The sequence below is a fragment of the Seriola aureovittata genome, chromosome 1 (genome assembly GCF_021018895.1).
Source record: "Seriola aureovittata isolate HTS-2021-v1 ecotype China chromosome 1, ASM2101889v1, whole genome shotgun sequence".
NCBI lineage: Eukaryota > Metazoa > Chordata > Actinopteri > Carangiformes > Carangidae > Seriola > Seriola aureovittata.
In genome coordinates, this window is record NC_079364.1 from 15998707 (window position 1) to 16018638 (window position 19932).

A 19932-nucleotide genomic window follows, 5' to 3' on the forward strand; every position below is an offset into this window, starting at 1 on the left:
TATAATACAACTGATATAGACAATCCTAATGAACATAAAGGGGCCACTAAAAATTTGAGATTAACGGAGTAGTGTATGAACATGTATATGCCAAAGAATTCAGCTGCCTCATTTCTATCTGAGCGATTGCCTTTCATGACCAAGAGGACGATGAAATCCACAGAAAATGGAGGATGTATACCAGTCAAGGGATACACAACATGTGGCCGGTGTCACGTAAATAAACATATTCATTCAAGAAATCAAAATCCAAACAGTGTAGGTTGTTTGGCTTTGTTGTTGTACGTTATGCTTGGTTGGGTTCAGTTGTTGCATCAAATACCACTTTTCCAGTCGCCACGATAAGCGTATAGACTAAAAGATCAAATTAAATGGAAAATGTATCTAATTGAAAGATGTAGGTGATGTAGATGGTTCCTACTTCAGGTTTTTAAGCTTCTTGGCTTTTGCAATTATATTTGCAAGTATAGGGGCACTTGTTGCTACCACTATTATTCCACCATTCTAAGTTCTTCAGTTAAAGCGCTTTATAGGAACATCTTAGCAGTTTACAACAATTCATAAACTGAATTTCACAATACTCATAGATACTTTTGGAAAACAGGACAGTTACAAAACACTTTTCTCTTTTTGAATGGGTGGTATTAATATGAACACTGAATATTAAAAGTATTAGAGTAAATAGTGGTTTATATTGCAGAACAACCTATAAACTTGTTCCATTATGGTTCTAGTCCAAAAGTAATTTTATATTCAAAACAAGTACTGTATATACACAGGGTTGCCCATATACATATTTAAAGTTCAAATCCTTAACATTTTCACAACTTCTCAATGACTTTATGACTGCACTGTTGTGTAGCGGTGAAAACTTTGGAAATGCCATGACACTGAAAATGTATATTTCTGTACACCAGAGCAAACAAACAAATAAAGAATATTTCCTTCAACACTCTTAACACATTCATTTGCAGATAGAAGGAAGAAACTGGAAGGAATTCACTCAGACAGTGAAAAATAATTATATGTTTTGTTAGGGAAATATGCATTATAAATCTAAAGGATCTATTGTTTGTCCATATGTTACACACACACAGACAGAGAATGGATTGTCATTTATTGTTTGTTTGTTATACACACACAAACAGACACCATGCAGCATATCTTTGTTAACATACATTAAATGAAATCACAATGAAGTTTTGTTGTTCATAGATAAGAAATTTTCATTATGTTTTGCCATATGTGTTTTATAAGTCTACACACATTGTTAGCTCAGGTGGTTATAAACATTGACGTTCAATTGGTTTATCAAGACCGGTTAATCTAGGTTTACTGTATGAGTATCTGTTGAAAGACATGATTACTTATGTATCTGCTTGTCTACACAAATGGATACATCCTGAATGAGTTCACATAGACTGAATTGATTTGAATCAATATTAAGAGGAGGAAAAAGAGAAATAGAGAGAGACGGAGACAAATAGAAATAGAATGCAAAAGTTAGGTGGATGAGGGGAGTGTAACGAGGCAGGGGATGTCTGGAGCCTGTGGCCTGGGGCAGTGCATGGAGAGAGATGAGCTGGTGTGCACACTGCGGGGCATCGTCTGAGAATGGTTGGGGTCCTCTAACAACTACTGAGGTTAGGTTTGTAGCACAGTGGGTCACAACCTACTAGTGTCTGGCATGTTTATGTGTGTGTTTGAATGATGCATTTGAAAAAATAGTGAAGAAATGCAAGACAGTAGATAGAGAAATAAAACAATGGGACAACTAAAAGAAGAAATAAAATAGACCTGGTTTTGAATTAAACATTTACCAACACACCTTTGCCAGTGCTGGGCGCATGTGTCCCCAGGATCCCTGCACTGTGAACGGTGGGGCAGATGTCTTCAGCTAAGGGCAGCCCTCCCAGTATCTTCAAACAGGTTCCTTGAACACATAGTACTGTTTTCCCCTGTGAAGCCAGTCTCTGTGTCTGCCCTCTGCCAAAGCCTCCCACCCACATTTTTTATTTGTTCATTGTTGACTTGTGCAGCACCGTGACCTGGCCGCACGTATACCTGTGCTTCTTTTTATCTCCAGCTTCCCTAAGGAGAGCTTGGTAAAGCCCTGCTTCCATGTGTAATGTCCACATTTGAGGAGTTTTGTGTTTCTAAAGAGGCTATTATACTATGCTCATTATTTCTGACCTGATACTAGCCACAGGAGGCCCAGCACACTGCTTGAACTGGGTGTTCTAGTTCTTCCTAAACCTCAGCATTAAGTAGCCTCTTTGATCTCTCTCCACTGTGACAAAGCAGCAACACCAGGCCTCCTAAATGAACCACTCAGAACTCAAGCAGCAGGCAACAACATCAAGTAGAGTCGGGGAGAAATATGCAGATCCACTAGGAAAACACCAAAAGAACGGAACAGATGAGAATACAGGGTCCTCAGTATAATTAACTACAATGAGCTGGAGGCAGATGTGTGACTCCAAAACATAAAAGAAAAGATTACTGCCAGTATTTTTCACAAATTGCTCTGTAAATTAGGAGTTTACTTAATAGAAGCAGAACATTTAATCTGTTAAAGGTTATTTGTTATCTCCAGGCGCCCAGAAAATACTTCAATTGTCTTGATCTTCACAGGTTTCAGTGCCAATCATTAGCATGCTAATCACAGATGATTTTCCAGACTTACATTGAAAAAAAAGGCACAGTTAGAGAGTCTTTGTCATCCAGGGGTCCTGAAAGATCTCTTCATTGCATGTGAAAAAAAATATGCTTTTTGGACTAAATTACAATACATCCTCCAAATACGGCCAAGTAAAAAGCATCCTGAAGTAGTACAGCTGCTCCCTGGACTCTCCCTAGGAGAGGCAAGCCCAAGGCTTGTTTTGTGATACCATAATTATCACAGGCACCTTGTAATGAGCCCTCCAATTACAAATATGGAGTTAAATTTAGCCAGCACTTTTTCTGCATAACTTTGCTGTTGTCTTTCCAGTCCCTAACCAATAAAGCAGAACACTGTTCATCTCAACTCCTGAATAATAAAGATTAACTTTACACAAACAGTGTAAAGTCCCAAGGAACACTGCTTTTGAATGAAATCTCAAGCGATTAAAAAAATGATAAATATGTAAATTATTTGAAAATAATGTATAAGGCATTGCAGTTGTAAGGACGCAAACATCCCATTAACTCTCCCCCAGCCTCTCTCCTGTGAGCACTTTCATGGCATTCTTCTATATACTATAATTTTACTAGCAACTTATAAAGCATCATAATAATGTTTACAATATATTTGAAAATAACTGAAATTACTATAATAAGTGAGTCATGAGTGTGGGTCAGAAAACCTAAACAATAAGACAAAAGCAGCTAAAAAGGCTCAAAACTATACAGAACAGAAGTGATAGGTGTTACTTGCTTCATAAAGGCTTAAGTCAACCTAATTTTCCCACAATGTACATGGTGGGCATTTTAGGCATAATGCCAGTCAGCCAAATCTGCCTGCAAACTCACCAAACCTAAAGCTTTGCACATATCACCACCACCTCAATTAGTTCTTCTTCTAACCAGACTGTAGGTTAAATGCCAGAGGTCACTGTTCTCATTCAGCAAGAAATCAAAATGATAATGACTCCGTATTAGAAATTCTATCTGGAAGTGCACACAGGAAACATCAAAAGGTGCTGACAGGGTGACTGGGGGCAACGATGAGGCTCAGTGATAATCCACATCAAAGCAGAGGCTGAGGGTGTGGGGACATCCATCAGGGAACTGGGACCGTAACACATGTGCAGCAAAAATAAATACAGGGAGACAGAAATTCTCAATCTACAATTGGGATAATTCACAGCTCTGAAATTGAAATGTATTATTGGTAACCATTCCCAAAAGGAAAAGGCACTTTTTGGGGGGCTGATGAGCCCAGTTGAAGGCAAGCCAGAGCAGATGGGATGATGTCGTTTGGTAAATTATAAATGATAGCCCCACGGTAAAATGACATAAAGGAAATAATAAAATAAAACATCTAGTGGAGCCATGATGAACGTACACTGGAAATGTGCACTTCAGTAAACAATCAGCCAATGTCAATTATATGAAATTGGGCTGGCTACGGAGCATTTCTATTCTGGCACTGGCACAGTCAACCTTTTAATGGTGGGCTGTTAGGTAATCGCCCTCCGTCTGTTGGCCTCCAGTTTGAGTTCCCAACAAATCCTTTTCACACAGACCCATTACAAAGTGGCAGCACTGGTTCCCAGCGACCTGAGAGCGGCCTATTTTACAGGGAGCCAGACAAACACATATGTATCTGGAGACTGATAGAGTTCCCAGTGTCTGTTTCCCGGAGTTAGAGGTCAGTGGCCCAGACCTGACCTCTCTCGCTCACTCTGGCTTCCTTCTCTATCCAGCTTTGGACTGTCATGTGTCTGAGCTGCGATTGTCAGGATGGCAGTGAATAGCCCATTTACAGTACAAGTCGCACAGCTGAAGACTCAGATTATAGCTTTGGTCACCTTCATTGACCAACCACCTCACCTGACTACCAGCACGGACTGACATCACTCCACAACCGCAGCAACAGTGCAGTAAGACAAAATGATAAGACAAGCTGTCTCACAGTATCACCAAGGGTTGTGGACCCTCTACTTCTGACAGAGAAGACTCATTCTCACTCTGATCTTCATGTAGAAGTGCATGGGCAACTTTTTGTGCGTTTTTCAATCAGTGAAAAGGCACTGATGAGTGAATTTGATTAAAAACCAAAATTAATATAAGGATTGGGAAAGGAACGACTCCACCAACACCAATAACTGGACATGTCTACAAAATAAAAAATTACATTACAATCCAGGATGTTTTTTTTTGGGGGGGGGGGGTTTGTATAATGATTATGATGATGACTAGGGGTAGAGATAATATTTTCAACAAAAGTCACTAACAGCCAAATCTTTCATATAATCCCAACAGTACTGCTCACAGTATGTACACCAAAAGATTAGGAAACAGGATTGCTGACTTCTGATTTTCTAACATCCACAGGGGCAGAAAATTTGCTTAAGACTGCACTTGGCCACAACATGGCTCCCACTCTCTCCTTTCATTACACAAAACCATGCATTTTCCAATCACGGACGGATATAATTACACTTTAACAACTGAGATTTAATCTACACATGGATTTGACAGTGTTATACTGTAATCTCAGCACAATACAAAAATTGTTCTGATGGGTAATAAAGAAATGCGTACTTAATTACAGTTTCATTTAATTAGATTTTATATAAACCTCGAATTAAAACAGGAGAGAAAATATAAAGCACTATTCTTCTTGACATATTAAATATCTGCTAAGAGGACTAGCCGGACAGCATGGAAGATGCAAATCTTCAGACACTACACTAGACTACTTTACCATTAAGTTTAAGGACAGGTTTACATCCTCTGTCAACACTGGATTCACATTTCTAAAAATCATGTAGTTTGCACAGCAAGAATCTCTCGCCTCTAATGTTACACCAGACCAAAAACAGTCATAGTGAAAAGAAAAAGTTGCAAAGCCATTTTCTTTCGAGTGCCAGCCTTTTTTTCTGATTGTCAGTGTCCTCACTCTAAATGAACCCGTCTTTTGATTTTGGTGGTTTCTGTTGCTTCTGTTTTATTTATGCATGTCAGGTCTTCATTTTTGGCATATTGGCATGAAATTGTGCTACCTCCTTTACATCCTGCTCACACTACCTCTTCAGTCACTGCAAGGACAAAGAGCTATATTTTGTCACAAAAGAAAAAAACAACAACAAAGGAAATCAGTTGCAGGTTCAAACCGTTTTCACATAAATACTATCACTAAATACTGTCTACCACAGGTTTTGAATTTATCCTTTCACTTCCACTTTTTTGTGTATTTAATACGTACAGTACATTGTGTATGGGATTCACATTCCTTAATACTTCCTAATGACTCACAATGACTTTTCTCAACATAATACAAATACAAGATGTTATTTACAAGACAATGTTAACTATATTTGCAAGTCTTACGAAGAAATTTAACACTGTGAAGTAAAAACCCATAAAATACTTGCTTGTTGAATCCCTGAAAGCTATTCTTCATGTTTTTAAGGTTGAAGTGTTATAACTAACCCAATACTCTGTTCAACAACAGAGGATGCTATCTGCTGTTTTGGACTCATTTCATTTTGGGACACGTTATGGATTTTTGCATGAAATAGACAATCTGGATTGGCAGAGTTTTGTGAAAGTTAACTTAGTATTGAGGAATACTAGAGATTTATACATTGCACAAATCTGTGAGAGATAAAGAAAACAGCATAATAAGAGCTTCCTCCTCTATCCCTGTATTGTGTACCTGTAGGAAGAGCAGAAGAGAGCCAGAAAAGGCCTCCATCTTGAACACTTACATTTTTCATTCCATATTCTTGTCTCTCGCCCTTACTAACCCAATCCTCCACCTACAAACCCCATTCTTCAACACAACTGGGGAATTTCAATCCTACTTCATATCCTGGAACAAATTCCTTCCCTGATTACTGATGCATTTCAAAGCAGGCATCATTATATTTTCAGACCACTTTCTTTTAAAAATGTACTGAAAACCTTTATGCTGGTTCCCAAGGGCCCCCTTCTCCTCTTCTGTTATGCTCTTATTAGTCTGTCTCTCCTGCTGCCTGCTGGGGGATTCACATTGCTATTCATTTTCTGTCTCTCTGACCTCTGTGGATGGAATTCATCTGGCCTATTCCTTGTTCTTTACATTACTTTGGAGACAAGCAGCTACTGTCTGGTGCAGCTATTAAAACATAAACACCATTAAATAAAAATGTGTAGCAGTGAGGCATGTGGGAAGAGTCAGAGAAAGGCAAAGAAAAAAAATTGACTCTTTCTACTCACAATGTACATAACTAAATTGGTGTCCATACTGCAATATGTATTGTTTAAATAAATAATAAAGTCAAATAAAATAAATAAAGCTCCTACGACTCCAAACAATACTAATTTTGAACACAAATAATCATAATGTCCAAATAACATTGTAAAAACTGCAAATGGTTGCATAACTGCTACCAAGGAACAAGTTACCATAGGATGGAGGTGAGTCGATGTTAAATTGTAATGCAATCAACGCTAAACAGCAACAGCTAAATACATTTAACTCCCACTTGCACATTGGCAAAATATGGTTCTGAACCGATGAGAATAAAAGCATTTCACCAGTATGTGTTATAGCAATGATCTATCCTCACAGGCATTTTCAGTTGGACTGTCAAGGACAACCAGAGGCGCACTCATTTGGAATTCATGCTGAATATCAAAAAATTATGTGTTTGACAGTTGGCCAGCTATTGTGGTCCTTAAGAACACTGAGTCACTGCTTTGCTTCGCTCAGTGCATCAAATTAAATGCATTGTTGTACAGTAATGCAATTTTTCATCAGGCAAATTACTTGGACTAAATCTAATATCTAATATCTTTTAAGGCCCTACCCCCTTTTCCTCAAGAGGTTCTTGCCTTTTGCCAGGCCGTCATTGTAAATAAGAATTTGTTCTTTATGTCTTAATGAGTTAAAATACAAGGAATGCTTTGCCACACTTACTATAGGCTTTTTGTTTAACTGTGCCTGGTCCCAAAGGGCAAAAACAGCATCGTCAAGGCTTGGATCAGCATTTACTGGTTTTTGACCACCACGGGACAGAAAGCCTCCAAACATTTTCACAGAACTATACAGTATATTTGGCTTAGCAAGTTGTTAAATGTAATGTTCTATCAAACAACTGCCTACATACACATCTAGCAGATGCAGACGTCATACTGGAGTTGTGTTTCTGGCAACCTAAAAGCCATAATTTTTGGATTGCACCTCATAAGAAAAGGAAAAGAATGAATTTCCTCATTTGCTGTTCATTTACTTCAGCTTGTCTTAGCTTGTTTGACGGAAAGAGCTGTCTGCAGTACTACAGAGGGAGGTCGTTGAGAGCTGTAAAATTCAACTACAGTATATGAATAAGAAGCAAAACCAAAACAATGGGCTAAAAGATGCCAAAAGCTGCCAAAGAATGCACAGAGATGGATGTTAATAGTAGGAGGGTTTGGTAAAACATAAAACCATTTAAGAATACAAGGAGTAATCTGATTTAAAGATAATTATGAAGACTATTAGTTGAAACATGAATATACATTCTATTAACTGCCAATCAATCCAGCTGTATGTTTGCATATTCTTTACAGAATACTGTAAGTGAGTGAGCCAGTTTATAATTGAAGGTTTTACTGACAAAATAAATGGGTTGAGAGAGAGGGAGATGGACAGAGAAGGAAGGGAGGGGCTTTTATTGCAGGATTCTTTAATGCAAACCCTGAGTGGCTAGCCTGGCTAAGAAGCCCTGCAAAGAACTGTTGGAGTTGATGAGGTAGTCCAGGTGAATGATATACATCGCCGGCCACAGGCGAGAGCTGTCCATTACTTACAGGGGTTCCTGTAATGCCCAGCTCCAGTACATTATTTCCAAATGCATCAGTCAGCGTCGTGCAGCACAGATAAATTCTAATGCTTAAGATCTGTAATGGATACACTCACCGCTGCTATATTACGCTGCAGGTTAGGAGGGCAGGAAGAGAGAGGGGGGAAAAATGTAATTTATTTTTCACTGCAGCCAGTATTCTTCCCATTAGCTTCAAACGTGAGATAAGTTATGGACTTTAACGAGCGCCCGTAGCCACCAGAGCACGCTGCACACAAGACTGCAGGCAGAGGAGGTGGGCGAAGGGCTAAGGGAGGAGGGACTGGCAATCTGGATCTATGATGCGGATGACCCAAAACTATTACCTCAATGTCTTCAGTGAGATCAGAATGCAGCTTTCATCAGAAAAAGTATTAAGATCATTCAATACCGAATACCAAGAAATTCTCATGCTGCTTTTTTTTTTTTTGTTGTTAGTACCACATCTGCATAAATGTAACAAGAACTTCAACCAGCTTAGTTGTCATGCATATTATAACAACCTTCTGGTCTACACAAACAATTCAAAATGTACCAATATGCAATCAAAGCACAAAAAGGTGGCCACACTGCAAATGGTACACAGCATAAAGCAGAATTTAAAGCCGGTGGCTGCCTGAGGGAAGCGACCCTTCCCCTCTTCCATTCAGATTACTTTTTTGAAGCATTTAGAAAAGGCTTCAGCTCATCCCTACCACACACATTTCTACCTTTGCCTGTCAAATGTCAGGGCTGGAAAAAGCAGAGCTGTCCTGACCTTTTAAATAGCTCTGGGATCACTTCCTGTGTTTCAGAGAGCTGTGATATGCCAAAGCAGGCGTTAGAAGAGCGCACGCACGCACGCACGCACGCACGCACGCATGCACGCACACAAACTAAAGTCTTCCTATAGCCAGGACTGAGGACTGCCAGATTATGCTAGAAAAGGTCATACATATCTTAATTTCCTGGATTGTGTGCTGCTGTTTATTAAATTACCAGCTGAACCTGTGAGGCTGTTTCCCACATCCTCTTGCCAAAGTCTTGCAGTTACTTCACTGCATTACTGTCTGTAATGTATGTGTGTAATTGATCATCTAAGACACAAGGGCTTACAAAATGTTGGGGCTGCATGAAAATGACTGAAAAGATAATTCTTGCTATTTTGCAAGATACTGTTGAGATAATGTCATTATTATTCACAATTAATCGTCTCACTGATTTCAGGACAAAATTACCTCTCAGTATTTCATATTCTGTTTTTTCTCGTACAGTAAATTATTTACGTCATATTGTGTTTCATGATAGGAACAGACAATTACTAAGCCTATTTGTAGAATCATCAAATGTGATAAACAACATTAAACTATTTGTTGTTCAGCTCCATACAATACACAACGATAACGATCAACAGTTTGTGTTAACAAAAACATATTCCTGATAGAAACCGATAGATTTAAAGCAATTTGTTATGTAGCCTTCAACACTTTCCTTGAAAACCCCACATTTATTACAGGCATATATCAAAACAAAGTTCTCCTCTTATGTGTTTACATGGACATGTGCCTTGTCTGCCCTCCAGATTTTTTTCCTCTTTTCGCAGCCTTGAGCTGTAGCTCCCTATCCCCTGGAATACATCTTAGTGTCAGTTATTGACAAGTGACTAATTAGCTGTGGGCCTTTAAGATTTTCCTTCAGCTGCGGTGGGAAGATTATGAAACATGCATAATCAATACTCTGTCTAAAGCTCAGCTATCATCTGTTGCTATGTGTTCAAACTCTTGGACTAGTCACTCCATCATATACAGTTTAATATCTTTATCCAAATCGCTATTAACACTTTACACATTTTATGATGAGGGTCATGAATAACTTATTGTGACATATTTCTAAAAAATAAAATGAACTGTTATATATTATTTACTCAATTAATTCCCTAGAATCTGCTGCCCACCCATTTACTCATTCACAATATCTGGAATCACCACAAACTATCTATAAATATCTCACCAGTCTGGTGCATAATTCCAATTCAATCAGTCAACAGCCAAATGTAATCATAATTAACACACCTTTTGACACTATCAATAATTGCAAGAAAATCACAGGAAGTGGAAATTCAGAAGCTTTAAATGCATCTTACAAATAACAATTTTTTAATTTGACTAATCTGTGACATTAAGCAAAGAGTACAGTTTAATAAAGCTTCTGCACTGTGTTGTAAAAACTACATACAAGGCAAAGTGGGTGGAGTATATGAAGGAAAATGGCCTTTTATTTAATCAACAACTAAACCCTCCACTGTTACTATTCCACCTCCACCCTAACTAGCTGCGGGCAAAATAAGAAAAGTGCCATGTTGTGTCATCTTACATTACATCATGTGCCAGCTCTGTTTATCCCAGCAAAACTGTTGGGCCTTTAATGCAGATGAATTATGAAGTGACTACAAGACTCTTAATTACCCCATCCACCCAGCCTGAATAATGCAGGATTCTGCTTACAACCATGTTAGTGTGCTCTGCATGCAATAGTTAACACAACTGCTTAACACAGCCCTGGGCTCCTTTGGACTGGTGTGTATTTCAGGATTAGACTCATTAGAGATGTGTATGCATGTGTGAGTACACAGATGTGTGTGCTTCCATTGACTATGGCATGTGGTGCATGCTAAATGCAGCCATTCAGCAAAGAGACGTGTGGCAGTGGACATGTTTACCCTCTGGCACTTGTCTCTTGTTCATTGGGCATGAGAAGACAGGGGGCTTTGGAAGCATCTGCTGGAGTGCAGTGCAATGAGGCAGAAGACATACACAAATACAAAGACACATGCACACACCTGCACAGCAAGAGCTGCCACAACGAATGTGAAAATGTAATTATGCCAGGACAGTAAATTTATTTGCTGTGCAATGATAGACATGAAACAGTGATAGATACACAGAATGGTCTTCATGTTGACAAAGCAAAGTCTTTCTGAGCTGCTGGTTTACGCAGATGAAAATCTGTTTAGTGTACAGCTTGCTAAATACTGAAATGCTACAAAGCAGTGATTCAAAGTTGAAGTTGGCTACACTCAACTGTTAAACACTGTAAATATCTGTGAATTTGCATCAGGTTTCTATCTTTGCATCTGTCCTTCCACAGCATTCTCCTAGTTGACAGAGAGCAACCGGGCAGAGGTATTATGCAGTGTGACCTGGTGATAAGCTGGAGACTGAAGGTGCTTTTACAGCTATCACCTCACAGCAATGAAATGGGAGGTGTGGACTCTGTGTTGGAATTCAGTATCATCCTCATCCTCCCCTCTGCTACTTCTCCAGAGTTCAGATCCACTGTCCAGATGTTTATCTGGCCGGTCTACAAGCACTCCACTCACAAGAACAGGCAAGAACACTTGCTACAGCTGACAGACTATGTCATCCGTTTCAGACGGAAAGATCTCCACTATTTCAGTCTTCTTTGATCTCTCTCAGCTTCGCTGTGGTGTCAGACCAGTCAGAGGAGGTCCATAGTTCTGCTGATGTTAAGCAGCAGCTTCGTCTAAAACCATTTAACAGCACCCCTGTCACCTGGAAAAGTACTGGGTGGGTGGTTTGAAAAGTTTTGTATACCTCTTTAATGCTACCACTGACAAACTATGGAAGGGATATGATCCTGTTGAGTTTGAGGTCACAGCAGCGGAAGTGAAAAGAAAAAAAAGGTTTAGAGGCGTCATCGGGTAGGAATAAAGACTTGTGAGCTCTCTATGTACCCAGATGAGCCAATGGGCCGAAGCTGTACTGTTATTTTTTTCTCCATTGCTTAACTTGTCCAAAAATAAACAATTTCATAAAAAACTGATTTTCTTATTTAACAATAATTTTACAACCCTATGTATGATCCTGAGGTCCTGGATGTGAGACTCTTAGTAATTACAATTACTATTCTTGGACGCCTTTGAGTCTGCAGAAATGCCAACCATGTACTCATATGAAGCTCCTTATGTTCCAAGAGAATTTAATCAGTCTTTGAATAAGATTTCTTCTACATGATTAACGCTTTATTAGAAAACATTCTAGGATAAATTAAACAATATTCCTACATTTCTGAGCACAGCACATTTGGCCTCATATATACAGTCTGAGTTTTAGTACAGTGCAGTCTTGACAGCTTTAGCAGTTGACAGTGAATAGGAAGTAAAGAGGATTGTGGAGTGCAATTAAAAGAGGGTCAGTCAGTGTTATGTACTCCCTCTCTCTCCAACAGCCTCCTTTCTCAGGAAAAAGTACCAGCTAGATGATGTGACAGATCCATTCTGCTCTCTTGTTTTTCATTTTGGGCTCACACAAGTCCCTTAGCTAGGTCCTGAGCACACATGGTTTAAAAAAAATAAATAAATAAATAAAAATAAAAAATTATTCTGCTGAATATTCATAATATCTTTAAAAACATGAACAATACAGTTTCATTGAGTTTCATTTCAAATTAATATACACAACTGTTAAGTCAAAGACTCCCTGGACACTACATACTCACACCTTGTCCAAACAAAACTCACCCTGACATAGCAATGATATTATATAAACAGGTACCTTTTCAATTCCCATCAGATCCTAAAATCTTTTCACAACCAAAATGGAGAGTTTATGTCAATGGAAGAAGAGCAATTACATGATTGCACAGAGAGAGCACAGGCTTTTTTAACACCGTGTGCTTTTACATAGGCTGGCTCAGTTATTCATGGATGGACAGTATTTATGGATAGACCCATTTGCGCCTCTGTGATTTCAGATGCTGTTAGCCAGAATGCTAAAACCTTTATGCTATTGGAACAAGATTGCCACTTTTATGAGAACATCTTGTGCTGAAATAAATTCTCACCTACTAATGTGTGCTGAAGGGTCTAGGGGTGTAGTGAATGTGAAGGTAACTTTCAGTGAGAGTAGAAATCTAGCCTTGCTTCTCACTTATACTTTCCTTTAAAACACAATCACTTGGTGTCATATTTTAGACATATGCTGTTACTATGCTCCAAAATTTACCTATTCAGGTTTATTATGATGCCTGGCCAACAACAGCAATACTAACACCATAAATATCATCATGCTGATCATAATTTGAAAAATGACATGTACTGATAAATACAATTTAAAGACAGATTTATGTGTGCCTCTCTGCAGTCCCCATTTAACCATGTATGATCTGACAGTCTTGTGCAGCTGAAAGAACATGGCAACACATTTCCTTTAATTTATCTTACTTTTGGAGAAATTGACCTATATGGTTAATATAATCTGAAGAACTGCATACAGTTGAGACCAACACAAACATCTGAAACCACATGTGGTTTATTAACACAATGGCAATATATGGCAGAAATAATTATACAGTACACAAGTATAAAACGGGAAAAAAGGTAAGTTTTTTTTCTGATGTTTATCACCCTCTCAATACTCTGAAGAAAATCTTTGAGGTAAAACAGTTCAGGGTTTCTCTGTTCCACACGCAAAGCTCAGTGAATATAACTCACCTAATAGAGACGTTTCAGTTTTAATTCTAGTAGCCTAGTATTGATAACCAGTGTTGTGCCAGTTCACACTTTAAAAGAACTAGTTCAAAGTTCATAGTTCATTTTTTTTTCAATTTTGAATTAAAAATGAACTAGTTTATGTTCATTTGTTCTGTTTTCTTTTAAATAAATAAAGGCCAATATTCTTTTTCAACCTCCTACCCATCCATCACCAGCCCCAAATCATCGCCACTCCCAAAATAAATGAATTATTGTACACCACTGAAGAATCACAGACGTTAGTTACATTTAAAATCCGTAAATAAATATAATCCGTCTGTGCCTTCACTTGTTTGCTCATAAAACTGCTTCAAATGCTCAAACAAACTGGCTTCGACAGTAGTAGATACGTCTGTATCGTCTGTACCGCTAGCACCAACCAAGCTGGGCTGTGTCTATGGAGACGTCATGTGGCGTGCCGTAAAACTGTCGTAAAACATGAGCTAAAACTGTCGTAAAACGTGAGCTAAAACTGTCGTAAAACGTAAGCGGCGTTCACTCATGCTGGAGCGAAGGCCGCTCACGTTCATCATTTGTAAACTGATTCGTTCAGTTCAGTGTTCCCTAAACATATGAATGGGTTCAATGAACGCGTTCATGCACAACGCTACAGTATTTTCTCTCAAATATATGACATGATAAATTTTAATCAGTATGGAAAATAATATGAAAATGTTGCAAATTTAAAAAGTTTTCATTTTAGTTTATAATACCCAATCCTTCATACCTGGGTAAATAAATGGGTGCCTCGTACTGTCCTTGTTCATTTTCTTGAGTGTACACTTTACTTGATCCTTTCAAATGGAACAAAAGGTAGTTCCTTCCTTAACAGCCCCTGCCTGTTATTACTTAACATGACAGTCACAAGTTATTGAATGAGGCACATTGTGAACTGACTGGAAAATTTAAACAAACAAAAAAAAAAAACTGTATAAAACACATTCAATAGATGGAGAAATCATTTTGATTTTATTCAACCAAGGACACTATCAGTTAAAAGGGCATCACTCTCATTCATTGCAAGATCAAAAACTTTTAAAAAAGGAGGCTGTTCTTGTAGTTCCTATTGAAAGCTATGTTTATAATATGAACAGAGAGATGACAGAGAAGGACATTGGCCCTTCCTATCGTCCAGAAAGCTATATAGTACAGTCAATCTATAGCTCTTTGGCTCAGCCTGGCAGATAAAAAATATGGACAAGAATCTGAGAAGGCATTTAAAAAAAACATGCTTGTTGCTAGGGATGGCATTCAGTCCTGCAGTATAACCACAACATCTTGTGCCATGTGAAAACAGCTTGAGTTATACCTGCATGTACAACAGCATTAGCCAATAAAACAAAGTCAATATATCTCTATGTGTTGTAAACAGCATGAAAAGTATGGTTTATGTATTTCCTACTCTTCTGTTTGACATGGGAGTAAACTGCTGCTCTGAAAGAATAAAACTGTCTGTGACTAGAAAATGTGTTCAACAGACATGCAAAAGGTATCAGTTTGTACCGTGTGCGAAGAAACTTAATTAGAGAATAGGGTCCTTCTTGAAATAGTTTTACGTTATGGATTTACTGTTTTAGTTTGAGATGATGTAACAAATGATTTTTTCGGACACACTAAATACATCTTTCTTCTCTTAGGAAAAAAACGCTGATACTGACCTTCAGAAAAGGTTGAATTGCTTATGTCTACTTCTTTGGAAACTCGCTGTTTTAGGCAATTATTTTTGCCAAATCATTGTCATTACCACTTTGATCAAGTGTTCAGTACATGACATAGAACAACAAGAAGAAAAAAAACATATGCACTCATACACTAAATGTAAGCATACATGTGCAAACACAAACCATACACAAACAAACATGTATAGAAATCTAAAGGTCATTTCCTCTTTCACTGTCAACTCCAACTAATTTCATTTTGAAAGCCCAGTGACATCAGTGTGTTTCTGCCAGTATTGCATTTCTTTTCACTAGGTTTTTTGTGTAGCTTCATTGTGGAGACAGACACAATTTCCACCGAACTTTAAAGTTACACTAAAATGTTACCTAATCAGGCTTATTTAGGTTTTCCTTTTAAAGGGTTCAAAAGGTTGTCGCAATTAAATACTCATCTACCATGATTATAAAACAGATACTCCTCATTTTATTTGAAGATTTACGAAAAGGTGTGGCCATATGATGCAATCTTTCTTAACCCTACATGTTCCCTACACATGTCAGTAAATTTACTACTTGTTTCACCAGGTAAGGCCCATATCTTAGCCATTTTCATTTCAAACCCTGCAATGTTCATTAAACATTTAGAGATCAAGTTCAACAATCCAAAGAACATGGTCTAAAGCACATGGCACAAGTGCATTTAGGGCATGCTCACATCCACTTTTACAATTTCAACAGTAGAAAAAATGGTGGCTGCGCCCCACACATGGTTCAAAAGGGTTGTACTTAGTCTCTTAATCATGGGCGTGTTTTGGGTGTAACATGCAATAAACCAATCAGAGTGCAGTATCCCATTCCCTTCAAAAGCCAATTCCACCTTGTTGGATTGCTTTTATAATGGCGTACTGTTTTAAACAGACTTAGATTCTATTTGTGGCAAGATGATTACATATTGTGACTGGCCAATGAGCCTAGTTCGAGCACACGCATGCAGCACGCTCTGTGCGCCTTGTAAGGGAAGGACTGAGCAAATCAATGTGCTGCACACAGCTCTACAATCACGCAAAGATACAAATCACTTAGTAAGACCTCTTTTATATTATATTACAAGAAGTGTAAATACATTTTTGGTTCATTATGAAACTGTGCTGGAGAAATTTAGGTGTTGAATGGGAAACACTGGCAGATTTACAAGGTAACAAGGAGGAATTCTTCTCTGCGGAGCCTCATTTATGTCCAAGACACATCCATGACTCATGGCAATGTTGTGCAACACAAAATATGCCACAAAAAACGCTTTGAACTTCTGAGGGCTGTATTGTATTGTTCCACCTGACTTATCCAAACATCTGAAGTACATTTTTTGCTTGTGCGTAATAGTTAGAGTGTACAAGCACTGTGCACCCACCTGTGTAGGCGCATATTATTATCTTGACAATGTGCCCTTAAAATAACAATAATATACTGCGCCACTGACCAAATTTTTGTTGGTCAATCGCTTTCCGCTGCCTCAAGATAGCAATGCACCAACAATGTGCCTGACCACACCTCATTTTAAGACCAACAGGCCCACGGGCGCTTAGATGGGCACAGGTATATTTGTAATCTGGGTGCTAGATGGGAAAATGACTCCAGTGGTTTGAAACTAGCAAAGACACTTATGTTTTGCTTTGTGCTGCTGCGCACCAGATGTAAGACAGGGCCCTTAGTCTTTCATTTGTAACTTTATTCTGGATTTGTTATTCTTATTGATTCTTCTTCTAATTATTTTTCTATTAGTGTTACTAATGTTATTAAGGGGACTGACTAAAATATGAAAGCCCTTAATGTAATATTGGTTTATCCAAATATAAGGTGATAGTGATGTTTTAACTTATTTTATAAGTTCACATACAAGAATGTATATCATGAGAACCAATTTGTGCGATCAGCACAACCTGAATGTGAAATTTCCAATGCATATTTACATACATCATTCAAGTCCGCATATTCCACATCTAAATGAGCGATTCATTAGAGATAATGAAAGGTCTGTGCAGTATAATAAGATGCCAGTTGAATGCTAATTCCAGAAAAATAATTGCTTGCGTGAATATCATGCCTATAGAAAATTAATCTAGGTAATCTCACAGCGTCATTACACAAAAGGAAAAATGTGAATAAAAAATGCAAACGAGGAACCGTAAACTTGACATAAAACAGCACTGGATGATTATCTTGACATTCTAATTAAGAAAGGTCCAATTTGGAATTAGCGACACAAACCACAATCAAGTGCCAGAGAGAAAGACCACAGCCAAAAAGTAAAATTACATTGTGGTGGAGAAGGATCCGTATTTCCATGGGATGGTTCTCCCTCCTTCCAATTCAAAGTCCTGATACAGCAACACAGAAGGTGACACACTCCACTTATTTAAGTACATGCATGCATCTTTGTGCATGTGCTAAAAAGAGAAGGCTAGACATCATGCTGAGTTACATAATGCAATCTCCTTTGTCTCTTTCTGCTTCTCATAAGCACTCACACACTCACTCACTCTCACACACACTCTCACTCTCACACACACACACACACACACACACACACACACACACACACACACACACACACACACACACACACACACACACACACACACACACACACACGTCTGCTACTATACAATCACTGTCCAACATGGAGGGAACAGATGCCCCTTCAGGCTCAGGGGAAGGCGGGCACACTCACTGTGTTTGTGTGCAATGGGGCCGTCTTGGCACAAACACCTTTCTATAATCACAAGCTCGGCAGTGTCCAAGTGTGTGAAGAAACATAGAAAGAGTGCATTCCCACTTCCAGCACAGAGGCAGTTGATGCAAAAATATGACAACATGAAGTCTGGAGAACAGGCCCTGAGGAGGAATTCAGAAAAACAAACCATTTTTTTCCCCCAACATTTATGTCCTCAGTGAATTGGAGTGCAATGGTGGAAGCCTTTTCTCCAACGCAGTCCCCTGTGGCTTTTTTTGCTCCGGAACAATGTAGAATTGTCTCTTTAGCCATTAGCCTCACATCAACTATGCAAAGCAGGCCAATCATCACAAACGAGTCGTAATAGAATAATTGCGGCAAACAGAATCCTGCTGGGGAATGAGAAGCCCAAATAACTGGTGTGCAATTTATACCACACATCAGGATGTGTCTGGTCCTAGTCTCCCTGGATACAGCCTGGATGCTCTGTGCTGGGCTTGGCTTGGCTGAGTGGTGGCATCCCAGGGTACTGGTGGAGAGTGACTGGAGCCCACACACGCATGCCTTGAGATACAGCCTCTCTCTCCTTCTGTGTTTCTCTCTCCTCTCCATCCCACCCAGCACTCGGCTGCTTTCATCCAACTGACTCATGAGGAAATCCTCCACAAGAGGAAAAAGCTGCCAGCTCCAATGACAGGAAAAAAAAAAAAAAAAAAAATCTCAAAAGCGGGCATCAAAGAAGCGAGAAAGAGTGCAGAACCAATGCTCTCACAACAAGACAAAAAGAAAAGTCAGAATTCGCTGTCGCTCCGCCCAGCCGAAATCTTCCGCCTTTGTTTTTTGTCTCTCATTTTATTTAGTTTCGCAGTTGTTTTAGAGAATTAGCATCTGCTACTGAGCCTTTGTAGAGGGATTTATGTGCCCCCCTACACATTTCTCCCATACCACCCGTCCCCTCCCCTTGCTTGCCTCCTTATCCCCCATCAGTCTGCCAGACAAGTTTTTCCCACCCAGTCATAGTACCCAGCCAGCAGCCCCTTTTGTGGGTGTGCTTGTTTAGTGTGGGTCTGGTCTGTGAGTATGGTGCATGTCGTGCCAGCTTGGATAGGAGGAGAGAGGAGGAGGAAAAAAACTCTTTGTAAGTTATGGGAACACTATGAGACAGACACAGGCGCTCATAAATTATACGGTTCATTTGCATATTCCTGGCATAAGACATTATGCAAATACAGGTCAATTTGCATAATGGATTCCTCTTGTTGCCTCAATTGCCCAGTTGCTGGTTTTTATTTAATAATGACAAAAAACAAAACAAAAAAAAAACCCATATGAGTGTAAAACAAGAAAGAAAAACACATTTAAGCCCCAGGAAGCTCTTCGCCACTGCTTTCTTGAAACACCTAGCTGAGAAAAACCTTGAAGAGGACGAACATTTCTGCTCAAATCATCTTTAATTATACTGCCAAACAACTGTCGAACATAAATTGTACACATGCA